The sequence below is a fragment of the Papilio xuthus genome, unplaced genomic scaffold, assembly GCF_000836235.2.
Source record: "Papilio xuthus unplaced genomic scaffold, Pxut_1.1 DF824655.1, whole genome shotgun sequence".
Lineage (NCBI taxonomy): Eukaryota > Metazoa > Arthropoda > Insecta > Lepidoptera > Papilionidae > Papilio > Papilio xuthus.
The window spans coordinates 675,466-689,535 of record NW_013533994.1 but is presented as its reverse complement, the minus strand read 5'-3'; the positions used below and the strand labels follow the sequence as shown (position 1 = coordinate 689,535).

Sequence of the window (14,070 nt, the reverse complement as noted above, 5' to 3'; positions counted from 1 at the left end):
GGTCTCGAGTAACATCACGCTTGTCTTCTTGTCTTCGGTCTTTGTTGTCGCTTGTCGTCGGCACAGGGTCTACAGGGATTGTAGGCATTTTAGTATTTTGAAGTAGTTAAATATCTTAGTTTTAGGAGATATTGTATATACATATATTACTTTGATTTTCATTTTGATTAACAAAAATAACATTGAAACAGTCCAGTTTCCAAGATAATTAAAAAATTGTGGATGTTCTCTAACGAATACTCTCTTACACACGTTTGATTTTTCCAGAGGATATTAGCGGAATTTTGAAGTAATTTAACCATAGTAATGGGTTTTGGTAGACCGCCAGCATTGTAAAAGAAGCGGAAATGTTGTGGAAGCAATAGCTTTGTTTAAATTGTATAACCTTCTTTCCAACTGCTTTTAACACTGCACGGGTTATTTATAAGTCAGATAAGTGGCTTTTGAATAAATTTGTGATAGCAATCTCAAATCTTTAAAGAGGTTTTTGTGTGAGAAACTTTCAACTTTTAGAAGTTGATTAAAATTTTATAAATTGTAATATTTCAAGAAAGAGTTTTTTTTTAATTATTTAGATAATTTACATGCGTGCAATTGTTCGTGAATCAGATTCTTATTTTAAACATTAATGCACATAATGAGTAGCAACTGGCAACATAAGTATTTTTCAATGAATAAGTCAATATAGAGGCTTTTATTATCTGTTAGCGTTTCCGATATTAGGGCTTGCGTCGTTAATCTAGACGCAATAAGAATTTATACGACTTGATACTTAGGAAAAACGACATGGCAATAAGATAAAGCGTTAACGTCATGAACGATCTGTCTAGGTCAGCTGATTTAGGTAGTATTTATTTAAGCCTGGAGGACGTAAACGAAACAATAAAAAATTTTACTTATCTATATGGTTTGTAAAATGTGAAATTCATCACAACATTCCTTTTTTTATTATTTTTTATATTACCCTATGTTTCGTCTATAGATATAGTTATAGTTACAGTTTTTAGTAAGACGAATAACAAGAAGTTTTTATACTTTTTACTCATACCAAAAAAAAAAGATTTTGTCATCCCAAATCAACGTAGAGGTTGTGGTTCCCTCATAAATTCACCATCGAGCCAAACTAAACATTGAGTTACCAAAAAGTTTTATAGTCTTTCCTGTAAACAAACATTGACCATGAGCTACATCATGCAATTGTTAATTTAAGAAAAAAAAATCATCGCTTTGCAAATTTTTCCAGCAGATAAAATTCAAAATATCAGTGTAGCGATATATCATTTTTAACGTTAAAAAACTGACTTAACTGCTATGTATTATAGTGCGTAGTTATTTTCGCGGTAAACCAATATTTCAAGAGCAATTCGATACTTAATACATACGTGAAATAACTAAAACCAGTTTTAATTGTTCCTAGCATTAAACAGTTTTAATTTCCTCCATTAAAAAGCTTTTCTATTTGAATGATAGCAACATAAATAAGCGCATGTTTCGTTAGATAGTAATGGTCGGAATTTTTACACTGTAATTAAAATTTTACGTCGGTCTTAAATTTTTATAAAATGGGCATCGACGTGCCGACAAACGACGCGCCGCCTTTATTACGTTCAGGCAACCGATTTACTAGTATTACGTTTAGAAATTGGTAAAAAACTTAGAAGTTATCAAAAACATGACCTTGAGTTTCCATTGACGATATTTCCTACTTAAAAAATATAAAGGTTTCCGTTTAGAAAACTAAAGAAGCCATCTTATTCTTGAAAAATGTTCCCAAAAATTTATAGATTTTTTAGCAAACATCTTTTGGAAACCAATATTATTTAAACCACACATATGAATCATTCTCTTACTGAGACTTTTAAGAGTACGAGCAATTGTTTTGATAATGATTTGCATATTTTTAACTTTCGTCTAGCGTACACCGTTGCCAATAGTCAAATATTTATTTTCAAATTCATTCGCGGTTCGATTTGAATTTTCTCTTTGTTGAAACATATAAATAAAAACGTTTCATAAAAGTATTTTGACGTGTAATTGAGTAAAGGTTATGTTAAAATTCGATGGTTTGAAAATATCATTTTTCTTTCATTTAACAGGTTTAGTATGTCTTTGAGAGTCTCGACAGATTTATGTTTTAGCAGACGAATAAGATATAATACTAAGATTTAATATTTACAATTATTGAATAATTTAAAAATGTTTGTGACTACATTATTTGTCTAATATTTTAAAGTTCATACAGCCCGTGCTAATAGAATAATTAAGTGTTATAAGCGCGTATCATAACGAACCTGACTATGAATATGTACCACGCGTTGCTTTATTTCTTAATTAAGGCGCGTGCGGCCGTAAAATATCTGATCTTCGTTGAGTTATGTCATCGTGTTTGTTACATCAAGCAATATATTTGGCTATGTCTTTCTTCTTTTGTTTTATCTACATAAAAATTACGCCCCTAAGTTAGCAATTATTTCTGTCTCTAATTATCTGAAGATAAATAGTTTTATATGTAGTTATAACTGGGTTTTTTTTTAATATTAAATTCAAGAACACTGCGATTAACTATAAAAATACAAATATCCCTATGTTATTTTTATAAGACTGCAACAAGCATTAATTACCCAGTTTCCTGCAATATGCACGACTAAAGTCTTTGTAGTTTTAGTATATTTTTAAATTTGTCGTAAAATATTAATTTCATTTGATGTATTGTTACTTGTTTAGTTTTTTCATTATCATTAAAACATTATGAAATTATGATAAAAGGTACCTAACATGTAACTAATAGTAATACAATTAGTCTAAGAATTCTCGGATTAATAAAATTATGTCATAATAATAAACTAAAATCTTAACTATTGTCTATAATGTTCTATGGAAAACATTTAACCTCGTTGGCGTTATAATATAATAGACCCATAAGCAATGCTTACTCCAACGTATAGGCACGTTCCATGTTAAAATAACATTAAGGTATTTTAACATGGAACGTGGGCTGGGCTATACTCATGTATTTAGTAAACAGTGCTATCAAATAGTCTTTTTCGTTTCAGTAATAAAATCAAAGTAAAAGTAATACTAGAAGGAAAAGACTTGGTAATTGAAAAAAGAAAAAATTAAATTGCCTTTTCACTTATTACACACAGATAAAGGATATTACCCTACCAAGCTGGTTGCAAAGATTTTCTTACATTAAACAATTTTTTTTTTCCTGAGTAAACTGAAAATATTTTCAACACATAAAATTGTTCGTTCAAGGAAAATGCTGCATAATTCATTATCTTGTTTTGATCCGGGGGAGTTTTAATCGGACGATTAATGTCTGAAAATTGTTGTCGCTTGTACAGGCGCATGGAAAATTAATTATGATTTTATCTTTTGACTTCAAAGATGATTATCGTTTTGTTAATATTGAATATAAAAGGTCAATATAGAAAAACAAATACGAAATACGTCCTTCTTTACCTTATTTATTTTTCAACTAACTGAGGAGAGATTAAAAAAAAACTTAATTAGTAACCCTATATGTTCTTCCAGACTATGTTCTGCATCGGTGCCAAATTTCAGCAAGATCCATGCAGCAGGTCTGGAGATACCTTCAAACAAACATCAATCCATTCATCTAAACATACGCATTTATAATATTAATAAGAAATAAGATTTGTTACGAAATATTGGTTACTTGTAACTGACTGATATTCAATTGACATTCGATAAATTAAATAAAGAGAAACAAACGGAATTGACAGGTGAACATTCATGAATAAACCGAAAAGAAATCATTCGTTTATGTTATTTATAACATTGTTTTCACGTTTTATTTTAATACAAACGAGGCATCCTCACAGTTCGAAATTAATTTAATTATGAAGCTAAGTAATAAGTAAATTCCAGATATTCAGGTGGCGTGTTTGTGTCCGTAACCTCTCTCTCGTTGGAAGTTTTTAAATGAAATTGCGAAACTTTGTAAATTATTGTAGGTTTTAAAGTTTATTTGTTAGGATTTACTGATTTATGTTACCCATTCAAACATCGCAATTGGAGCGGCAAACGACTTTTATAAATTACATTCCATTTGCTTATACCATCAACGATGGAAAGATATTTGCGAGAACCAATATAAAGCCACTTACACACCTCTTCTTTTAAATGCATAGTGTTAACTATGTGCAGTTACACATGAAAATGTGTAGCACGCTTTATAAGCTGTGAGTTCTTTACGACAAAGTGTAAACTGAATTTAGTCTTATTTCTCAATACATATTGTCTTTGTTTCATGAAAAATCTTCAATGAAGATGCGAGAGATGCTAATTAGTATTAAAACAAGTGTCACAACAGTCGGAACGCAATGATACTGATAGATGTCATTTGATTAGTAGTTGTCATGACTTTGATAAACATTATTACAAATATTGCAATTTTTCGTTTTTTTTTTACATTCCCAATATTGTCGTATAAGATAAAACTAGTTTATCAATGACTATTAACCACTTAAAATGATGGATGAGGCATGTAATAAATCTATCCCACCTATCTGCAAAACACAATAGGGCGAGACTCACATGTAATGTTTTTTTTTAAATAAAAGTCCGGTATACCTATACTAAGGTAAACCTACTTTGGAACATCGTAAATGTAAAGTGATGTTTGTGTGCGCAGGGAACAAAATTTACTGTTTTGAACACAAAAGGTGCTCCGCAAACAGATGAAACGGAAAGACATTGATAATAAGAAAGTGTTTGTTTTCTCCAAGCGAATAAACGATTATATACAAGTAGATATATTTTGTTTGTCATTCTGTTCTGTCGGGAATAAGTACTTTATTCAAATAATTAAATAAATATTTATTTCTCTTTAATTATGATGTGTTATTTTTCTCAAATATTAAATTCACAAATAATATTTGGACTTTTTCCTATGCAATGAAAACATACTTAGCCAACAGAAGACATTACGTATGCAATGGTGTTCCAAAAAACAATATAACCTTAAAATGTCATACTGCACAAAATTTAATAGTAAGTTAATTGAGTTATTTTGGTTCGCCCAAGTTTATTTATGGCAACGTGCCAAAGCAATTTGTGTTATATGTTCTTGAACAGCCTGAATAAAATTTGTTCTTAACAATAAAGCAATTTTTAAAGCAGTTTTTTTTCGGTTAATTTTTTTTACAAGGATACCCCAATCGTCATAAACTAAATGTCTATTGAAGTATTTCATAAAGGAACGAACGGGATAATAATTCAATACGTGAATATATTGTATGATCCAATATTCAGGTTAACCTAAACACGTTTGGATTACCACAGAGCATTGAAGTTTATGCGTGTCGCTCTACGGAGGCGTGCGCGGTGGCACAATTTTCATGTTCGTCTTATCTCTTAGGTAAATACCATCCATTATTCATTACATCATTCAGATTTCGTTATTATTTTCTTTAACTCACCTAATCTATGTTTAAATTTGTATGTAGCTTAGCTGTTTCCCGCGACTCCATTGCGCGGTGTTAAAAAAACGTAATTAGCTTATGTGCTCTTCCAGACTATGTTCTACATCTATGCCAAATTTCAGCGATATCAATGCAGCCGTTCTGTTGATACCTTTAAACAAACATCCACGCATCCAAACAGTCGCATTTTTAGTAATATTTTTGAGATAAAAATATAGTTTTTTTTTTATAAAACTACTAAATTAATGGATACTAAGAAAGGGAATTACGTAATATTAAAGCTAACAATAACAACGACAGTAATGTATTTGATGTGGATATAGAATATATAACTCTTTTATCGAACTTTGTAAATATTCCATTAGTATTCCTTTATGTAACACCTTCTTTCCATTATAATATTAACATTTCCAACCGATAGAAAAGTGTTATCAATAAAAAGGCGCGGACTTTTATATTTTTTCGAAGAATAAATTACATAAAAAAATTTGGGACATTGAATATCTATTTTTCATTCTTTTAAATTATTTTTATTATTTAATGTTTTCATTTCATACACATGATTTTATCTCTTTAAACAGTTTCTTTAAACTTGCTATGTTTATTTGGGTCATAGCTAGTAATATAAATTACACACCCACATTCTGTTGAGAGATTATACGAAAATTTCAACAAACCTTAATTCTGAAGACGATATAATGTTACGTGTCAAAAACCTTTCAGTATTTTGATTTTGTAGAAGACATTAATTATATTTACTTGGGGAATTTAATTTAATGAAATAGACCCCAAACAGGCTCATAAACCGCAATTGTGCAGTATTCCACTTCTCAAGAAATATTAAGTCATTATTTTCCTTTGCACATTTTCACTTTAAAAAGAATAAAAAAAATAGTTTTTATTTAATAACAGCCAGAAAAAACCTTGGCTCTATCCTCGTAAATAGAATTGCTAGCAAATGTTTGCTTAGTTAGGTGAGTACAAATTTATTTCATTAGGTAATTCTAAGGGTGTTGTTTACGCAACAAACTTATGTGTTAGGTAATCACTCTAGAAAAAATAAAACTATAGCCGAAGATTTTATTATCACTTAATTTAATGACGAACACTAAACTACTAAACGATACATAGGCTGTAACTATAGGTGTAAAATATTTACACATTCTAGTAAGCACTAACTTTCGAAACAAACAGCTGCTTTTCCTTTTTCACCTTAACTTTTTTAAGAGCAATTAATTAGTATTTTTTAGTCGTCGCTGATTTATCACGGCTCCGTCTTTACTAGCAGCTTGATTGATTAATGTTGCAATTAAAACCAATATGCGTCCGGCACACGAGATGCTCCACCACTTCTGATTTACGTAAACGCTTGAGGCTACTCCTGTTGCATGTTATAACCATTAAAAAAAATTAAATCGCCTCATATAACAATACACGATGATTATTATAACTACCTTAGAAAATATACTAAAAGATATCAAGTTAGAGACAAACATTGTGACGTTATTAATTCGATAACACCAAATTCAAGAACAGAGAGAGAATTGTGTTAATTTGGTTCCTGATAAAAAAACTAAATATTGCAAACAATTGGGATGCCGCTTGTAACGTTTAAACTTGTTAAGATCAAAATATGGCCAAAAAACACTTCTTTTGACATTACAATTGTAAATTAGAAGCTCTCCATATTTTAATTCACGCTATCTCAAAACATTTCCGATGAAAATTTGTTAATTTGGACTCAAGTCATTGATCGCCGCTTACCCTTGAGGGTTGTAAGCTGTTGGATTATCGGTTTAATTTTATTTATTCTCAGTTATTTGAATAAAAAGTTTAATATTATTTATTCCTTTATAAGGACGTTAAAAATGCGAATTTATTGCGATGAGTTTATTAAAAAATTAACATCTGCTTACCTCGTAAACTTCTCGAAGCCGCCGACGAATATTTTCCATATTCCACAATACAAAACAAATGTGAAGCATGCTACTATTTTTAAAATATGCCCAGAGTACAATAATGTTAATAAACAATATACTATCTGCGAGGTCCCTGGATTTAATTTAGTACCGAATGTGGCTAAAATTTAATTGCAACGTCTATGTGGTTCATTAATAGTTCAAGGACATAGAAGAGCATTTGATTTATCACGTTGCAAATAACATCTGCAACAATATTAACATAAATAACACGTATTTTTTCAAAAATAAGATTTACAAGTTGGCTTTGAAGTCGTATTTTCAAATCGTAATTTGGTCTTGAAACAATAATAGGACTTCGTAATTTTCACAGACAATAGATTGGGGGAATGTAACACGAGTCTTTACACAAACAAAGCACGTTTTACACAAATATTGACTCCTTTACGAAGGATAATATAGGCCTTCGTCTTTTTTACCAATTAATATTAAATCAAAATTGAATATTCTAGAGATTAGCTTCACGGAGGGAAAATTTGTGGTTATGTACATCATAGGTTAGAAGGCTTTGGATTATTGACTAAATAAATAAGTAGACGGAGATAGTATGGTTTTAATAAATGGAGGGACTAACGAAGAGTAATTATGGCGGACAAGAAGATGGACCTTTTTCCCGATATCCATCTTACTAATATTATAAATGCGAATGTTTTGATGGATGGGTGTTTGTTAAAAGGTATGTCCAGAACGGCTTAACGCATCTCGCTGAAATTTGGCATAGATGTAGAACATAGTCTGGAAGGACACATAGACTACTAATTATGTTTTTCTATATTTCGGCGCGGACGGAGTCGCAGGCGACAGTTAGTAGAAGAGAGGACACAATCCGTCGAGCGGTGTCAATTTATTTTTTACGTCGTCTGCTCTGGACGCTTCGGCAACTCGGCATGCTGCGCCACTTTTGTAAGATAAGTAGATGTATTTAGTAAAAATAATTTGCTTAATTAACAGAAATATTAATTTTTATATCTGGCAGAAACCGAAACATGGAGAAGATAATTAACCGTTCCAGGTAAGTTAATCGTATTCATTATAATACTTTCATTCAATATCCCTCGAATTTCTTAGATATAATAGCTATGATTGATTAGCCTCTCATATTTCTTTGGAATATCAACGGATCCCAAAAGTAATTTAGGGTTGAAAGGAACTACTTACTGAAATGATTTAGACGTAAGAAGCCATCAAGCAGGCTAATAAAGTAATTTCGTCTTAGTCACTACCTTTCTAAAAAAGTTGCTCAAACTACACAAACATACTGTAATTTTTAAAAATAGAATGAAAATATATTTTATAATTTATTAAATGTGTAATGACTAGCAAGTGAAAGTTTCTTATTATCTTGAATAACAATATTGTTAACTACACAAGAAATCTTTTGAATTATCAATTTATAAGTACTTTAAGGCAGAACACGAGAGAGAACATTTCTAAATGAATAATGAAGAGTTAATCCTTTGTAATTGTTAAAGAATATTTCGTTCAATAAATCCGTTATACAAAAGATTTCTTTCATTATTCATAACAGTATTAAAATAATGTATATACTCAAGGGGACTAACAACAACTTTAAAGAAAAATTATTAACCTGATTAATAAAAAAAGTTAACCTTAAATACAAAAAGCTATAAGGATATTATACAATGGTATACATTTAATATAGAAATAACATTTAAATTATTGTTATTTCGCTTGTCTGTAAGTTACAGTTACATAACGCGAATAAAGAATAAAATCAATCTAGAACAGCCAGACAGTTCCCTTGAGGGCAATCTAATGTGCTAGATAAACCGATGTAACTATTGCGAACTATTTGATATTCATTTTAAATGAATACTTTTGAATTGTTATTGCCATTTAGTGTAGGTTTATAGTGTACGAAACAAATTATTAACTATGGCTTTTAAAGAGAATGTGATGGCTGAAAGTATATTTTTAGATGATTGCATCGACAATAGAAACCCACTATTATTATTAACATGAACATTATGTATTCGCTTTAATGGTATAGTGGCATACAATGAAATGAATTAACTACTTTAAACCTTACACATTCTTATCTCTACAAATTGTTGTACATTTGGAGCTGGCCATTTTAATTTAAATGAACTTTACTGTTTAACACATCTTAGTGACTTCGTAACGAAATTTTTAAAGAAAAGTACAGTTAGAAAAAAATATGTCAAGTTGTCCCGCCTCTTGTAAAAAAGCACATTAAATGAATTTAACAAAGCGTTTCTTTGTGCAACATTCAAGTGTTAAGTCTGCTTTCGGAACTTTGTTCTCTGTTCAAATTCATAATAAAAAAAAGTTACTAAAAATATAACTTTTACACTTTTCACTTATTAAAACAAATATTGACGTGTTTAATATATTTGTGTATTGATGTTGTGGATGTATAAAATATATTGTTATCAAAATTTTATGTGTATGAAAAGCTCCACAAAAAGAGGGCAACATTTCAATCAAACAGTATCTCTTACTTTTTTTTATATCACAAGGTCGCAAACGAGCGAGCGGCTACCTGAAATCGCTGATATAGCGAAGTGAACGTTGCCCATACGCAATTCTATATGTGTTACCTACCTTTAATCGATGGAGGAGAGGATGCACAGAAAGAAAATATTTTCCCTTCCCATGCATCCTCTTATCCGGAAAGTCCACTTCCACTTCCCATCCTTCGCTTATAAGAAAAAGGGTGGGAAGGGAAAGAGGACTAAATTAGGCCTCCGGGACACAATCAAATCAGACGAAAAGCGGAATTGCTTCTACTTTACGCCTGTCTTCTGTGTGGTCGTGGTATTTCACCAGGCGAGACGGGCCGATTCGTGCGAAGATGTTTAAGCGGGCTCTACCGCTGTTAAAACTACTTAGTTACTAAACGTCCTCACTGAGGAGGTCTCGGAGCCTACTCGAAATCAGGGGGTGACTAGATCATAGTCAACTACGCTGGCCCAGCGGATGACAAACAGATCAAGATTCGTTAAATAGTTGAAAAGTTTTATTTTGAGAAAATATCTCTAAAATTACAATTGATAAAATGAAATTAAACAATGTAGGAAGCGCAGATGTTGGTCGGAATGAAAGAAACTTTATTCCATTGTTGAAGCGATATTAAGGGATTTGAACGGAGACGTGGATGGTTCTCGGCTGCAAAAGATGAATCAAAAACTATCAGTTGTTTTCTTACTTTATTTTTCAATATTCATTTAATATAGTGTTTTCCCTCTCATTATATTATGTAGCAATTATATTTTTATAAGGTGTTTCGGTACTATAATGCCATTGCACTTTCAGTTGATTGCTGGAGATTTTTATCCAATGATGTAATTAAAATTTAAAGTTTACTAAAAAATATGACATCGAAATAAATAAAATGCAATAAATCAAAAAGCTCGAAATGTTCAGAGGAGCATCGCGAGGTAATCTCCCGAAAATGAAACACGACGCCAATGTCGAGGTGAAATATACGCATACATCGCGCATCACTTCACTTTAGCTTTTAGTAAAATGTTTTAACCTGTAGAATATTAAATATTTGGCTTACTATATTTTCTTACATTTTGATTACAAATATATTTTTTATTGTATAAAATATCGTTGGTTAAAACGAATATTGTGAAATGTATCAAATAATTTTACATTCGTTATGTTAACAAGTTTGTTGTTTAAAACAAGGACTTTTGTAAGCTGCCGTGCTGTCGAAAAGTTTTAAACTTTACCTTACTAATATTTTTATATATAATAAATGCGAATGTTTAGGTGTATGGATAGATGGATAGATATTTGTTTATTTAAAGGTATCTGCAGAACGGCCGATCGGATCTCGATGAAATTTGGCATAGATCTTGAACAGTCTGAAAGAACACATATGCTACATTTTTTTTTAATTCGCGCAGAAGGATTCGCGGGCAACATCTAGTACAAAGAGTTGTAGAAAAAAGGATGTGGTGGTCTCATGACAACTAATTATTATCTTGATAAATTTATACAATTTATACGTAGATTAGTTTCATTTATACAATTACGTATCAGTAAACCCAAATGGATTACATTTCGTAGATTATGCAAATTGGTTTGATGCCAATCCTGATGATATATTGTCTAGAGAATTGACTAAGCATATTGCAAATGGGATGCTGTGATTTGTCGTATCAATGTGTACTTATATTTACTTAATTTTTAAATCTTTTAAATAACTTTTTTTTACGTTCATGTAGTACCGAGCTCAAAAAGTTTTTTCTCAAAGAAAAATATGTTATCGCCTGGAAACATCTTGAAAATTCCCTTCTAATTTTATATAAGCCGAAGAACTATGAGTGATGGTTAATATATAGACATTTGAACGATATCACAGCATGCGTTTTTCACAATTCAGTTTACTATGAAGTGTATTCAATCAAGCACACGAATAACCGATGTGCTATCGGGACGACGCCAACGCGGCTTTTCAATACTGTACCTACACAATTCAATTATATGAAACTAGAATTTCCAAAATTTAAATATTATCCATGAAAATGTACAAATATAAGAGGCTTTGCAAATAAAATTAATATTTTCTGACACCACTGAACAATAGTAAATAATATTATATTTAATATCATAAATTTAAGAATCATTTTATTTATAATAATATTATATTCCAATTGTCGTACAATAATGACATAAAAGAAAAAAAAATGTTTGCGTTACGTAAACTGTTAACTATTAAATGTTAATTATAGTAAATAAAAAACAATAAAATGTGCTTCTGAAAAAATTATATTATACTAAACGATTTATGTACTTATCCGAGTAGGTTCAGATATTCGCCCTTCCTTGTGTTCCTTGTCATATGGTACTGGGAATTATATATTTTGACACAAGATATTATTGCATACTATTTGGGAAATGTTTACGCATGATTTTCCTAGTGTCCTATAAATTATTGTCGAAAGTAGTACTTCGATAGTAAAGAAGCTCAAACAAAGTGTCGTTGAAAAGATTGAAAGCTCTTTTGTTCGATGTCATAATCTGCTTACCGAAGTATTCTTCCGACAGATCACCACTTTGCACGTTGTGTACATTTTTTCCTCACAAAAAATGTTCTGAAAACCTAGTTTCACTTTAAATTGTATTTTTTAAACTATATCCGATTTATTTTTATAATTATATTGCATCTATAATTACGAAAGTTATTATAAATATATAGGAGGGTACTTCACTAGTAATTTGTCAACGAGACGTCAAACACCTCAGTTCAACTAGTGACGGGAGAGTTGTACAATGCTCGAAATTTACGGCGGTAAAATTATTAGAAATTATCTTAAATCCTTAAAATTGTACTTTAATTGTGTTATATTGGTGAAAATAATAAAATAAGTCATTATAATTTTAATTGTGGCTCATTAGAATGTTGTCAATAATAAGAAAAAGAAATAAAATTTAGGTTATTTTTTTTACTATAAGTTTTAAAAAGCGGCCATGTTGTTTACAGTAAAGGCTAAGTAAAAGGACTTCTTCAAAAAGTGAATAGATCAAAAGTAAACAAGCTAGCGATTTATGTGAAGGTAAGTCAAAAAATAACTTAATTTCTAGTTCTAGTATTATATTATTTATTCCATGTAAGTTATTAAATCATTTGTTATTAATATTTACATAGTTTATCTCACAAGGAATCTAACATTTGCCAAGTTGAACAAATAGTAATCATCTATTCTATTTACGTAAAAGGTTGAGTTTGTTTTCGTATAATTTTGTTTTATATTAACCTAAGACAAAGAGCCATATAAGTACTTTTTGCAGAATAAGTTCTTTATTTAAATAATTTCTGATATATTTTTTAACACTTTTATAAATGTTTAGTGTTGTTTATTGAATCGAGATTTAAAAAAAGTTAGTAATGTGTGAAAAATAAAACATGTTTTAGAAATAATGCAACGTAAATAAAATGAGCGTGGATCTCGTGATTATTCTGTTTGAATCTCCTAAATCAAAGATCATTTGTGGCTTGGTGTGAGGAATGTAAACATTAGTGATGTTCCAAGCTTCTGCAGTCTCTAGATAGCTTTGATAAACGGTTTTACGGTCAGTCTGTATGTCCACCATTAGCTGTTGAAAGAGCTCAACATTGAATTTTATTACTATTTAATTTAATGTTTAATAGAAACGTATCAAATTTTAAATGCCAATATTTTTATGAATAAGGTTTCCCTTTTTTCGATTCGAATTGTTTTTGTTTCTAGAATTTTTTTATCGAAATAGGTTTTTATTCAAGTATACCTGGAAACAGCATCGGCTTAGCTCGAGATAGTCTAAATAGATAATTTCAACTTGTATATTTTTTCAAATGCAGGATCAATGGACACTTTACAGGATTCACATATAATGGGTTTCTAAACTTTACAACCAATTTTCAACTCCAAAGACTACGAGTGTCATAGACGTACAAATAGTCAATTTTTTTTTATTTAAAATGACAAATAAATTTTTAAACTGGAAGGAAGTAAACGAATTCAGTTATTCAAATAGTTTTAATAGCTTATGTGTCTTACCTAATTTCAATGATATTATTTCAAAATAACGCCAACAAATAATTTAAACTTTGGGCTTGTATAGTTCACGTATCCGACATTGATCCCAAAGTGCGAAACTGAATA

General features: G+C 30.2%; 1 protein-coding gene across 2 annotated transcripts in view; it reads left to right on the top strand.

Annotated features, from left to right (window-relative positions):
* The first annotated feature begins 12,645 nt into the window (after positions 1-12,645).
* The window catches only part of LOC106127531 (uncharacterized), a 46,664-nt gene continuing 45,239 nt past the window's right edge, over positions 12,646-14,070 (top strand). Inside the window, exons 1-2 of one of the 2 annotated variants that reach the window (XM_013325622.1) lie at positions 12,646-12,716; positions 12,909-12,981. The gene's annotated coding sequence lies outside the window, so the exon portion shown is untranslated. Of the gene's footprint in view, positions 12,717-12,828; positions 12,982-14,070 lie in introns of those variants that run through there. The other variant, XM_013325623.1, reaches the window with a different exon arrangement.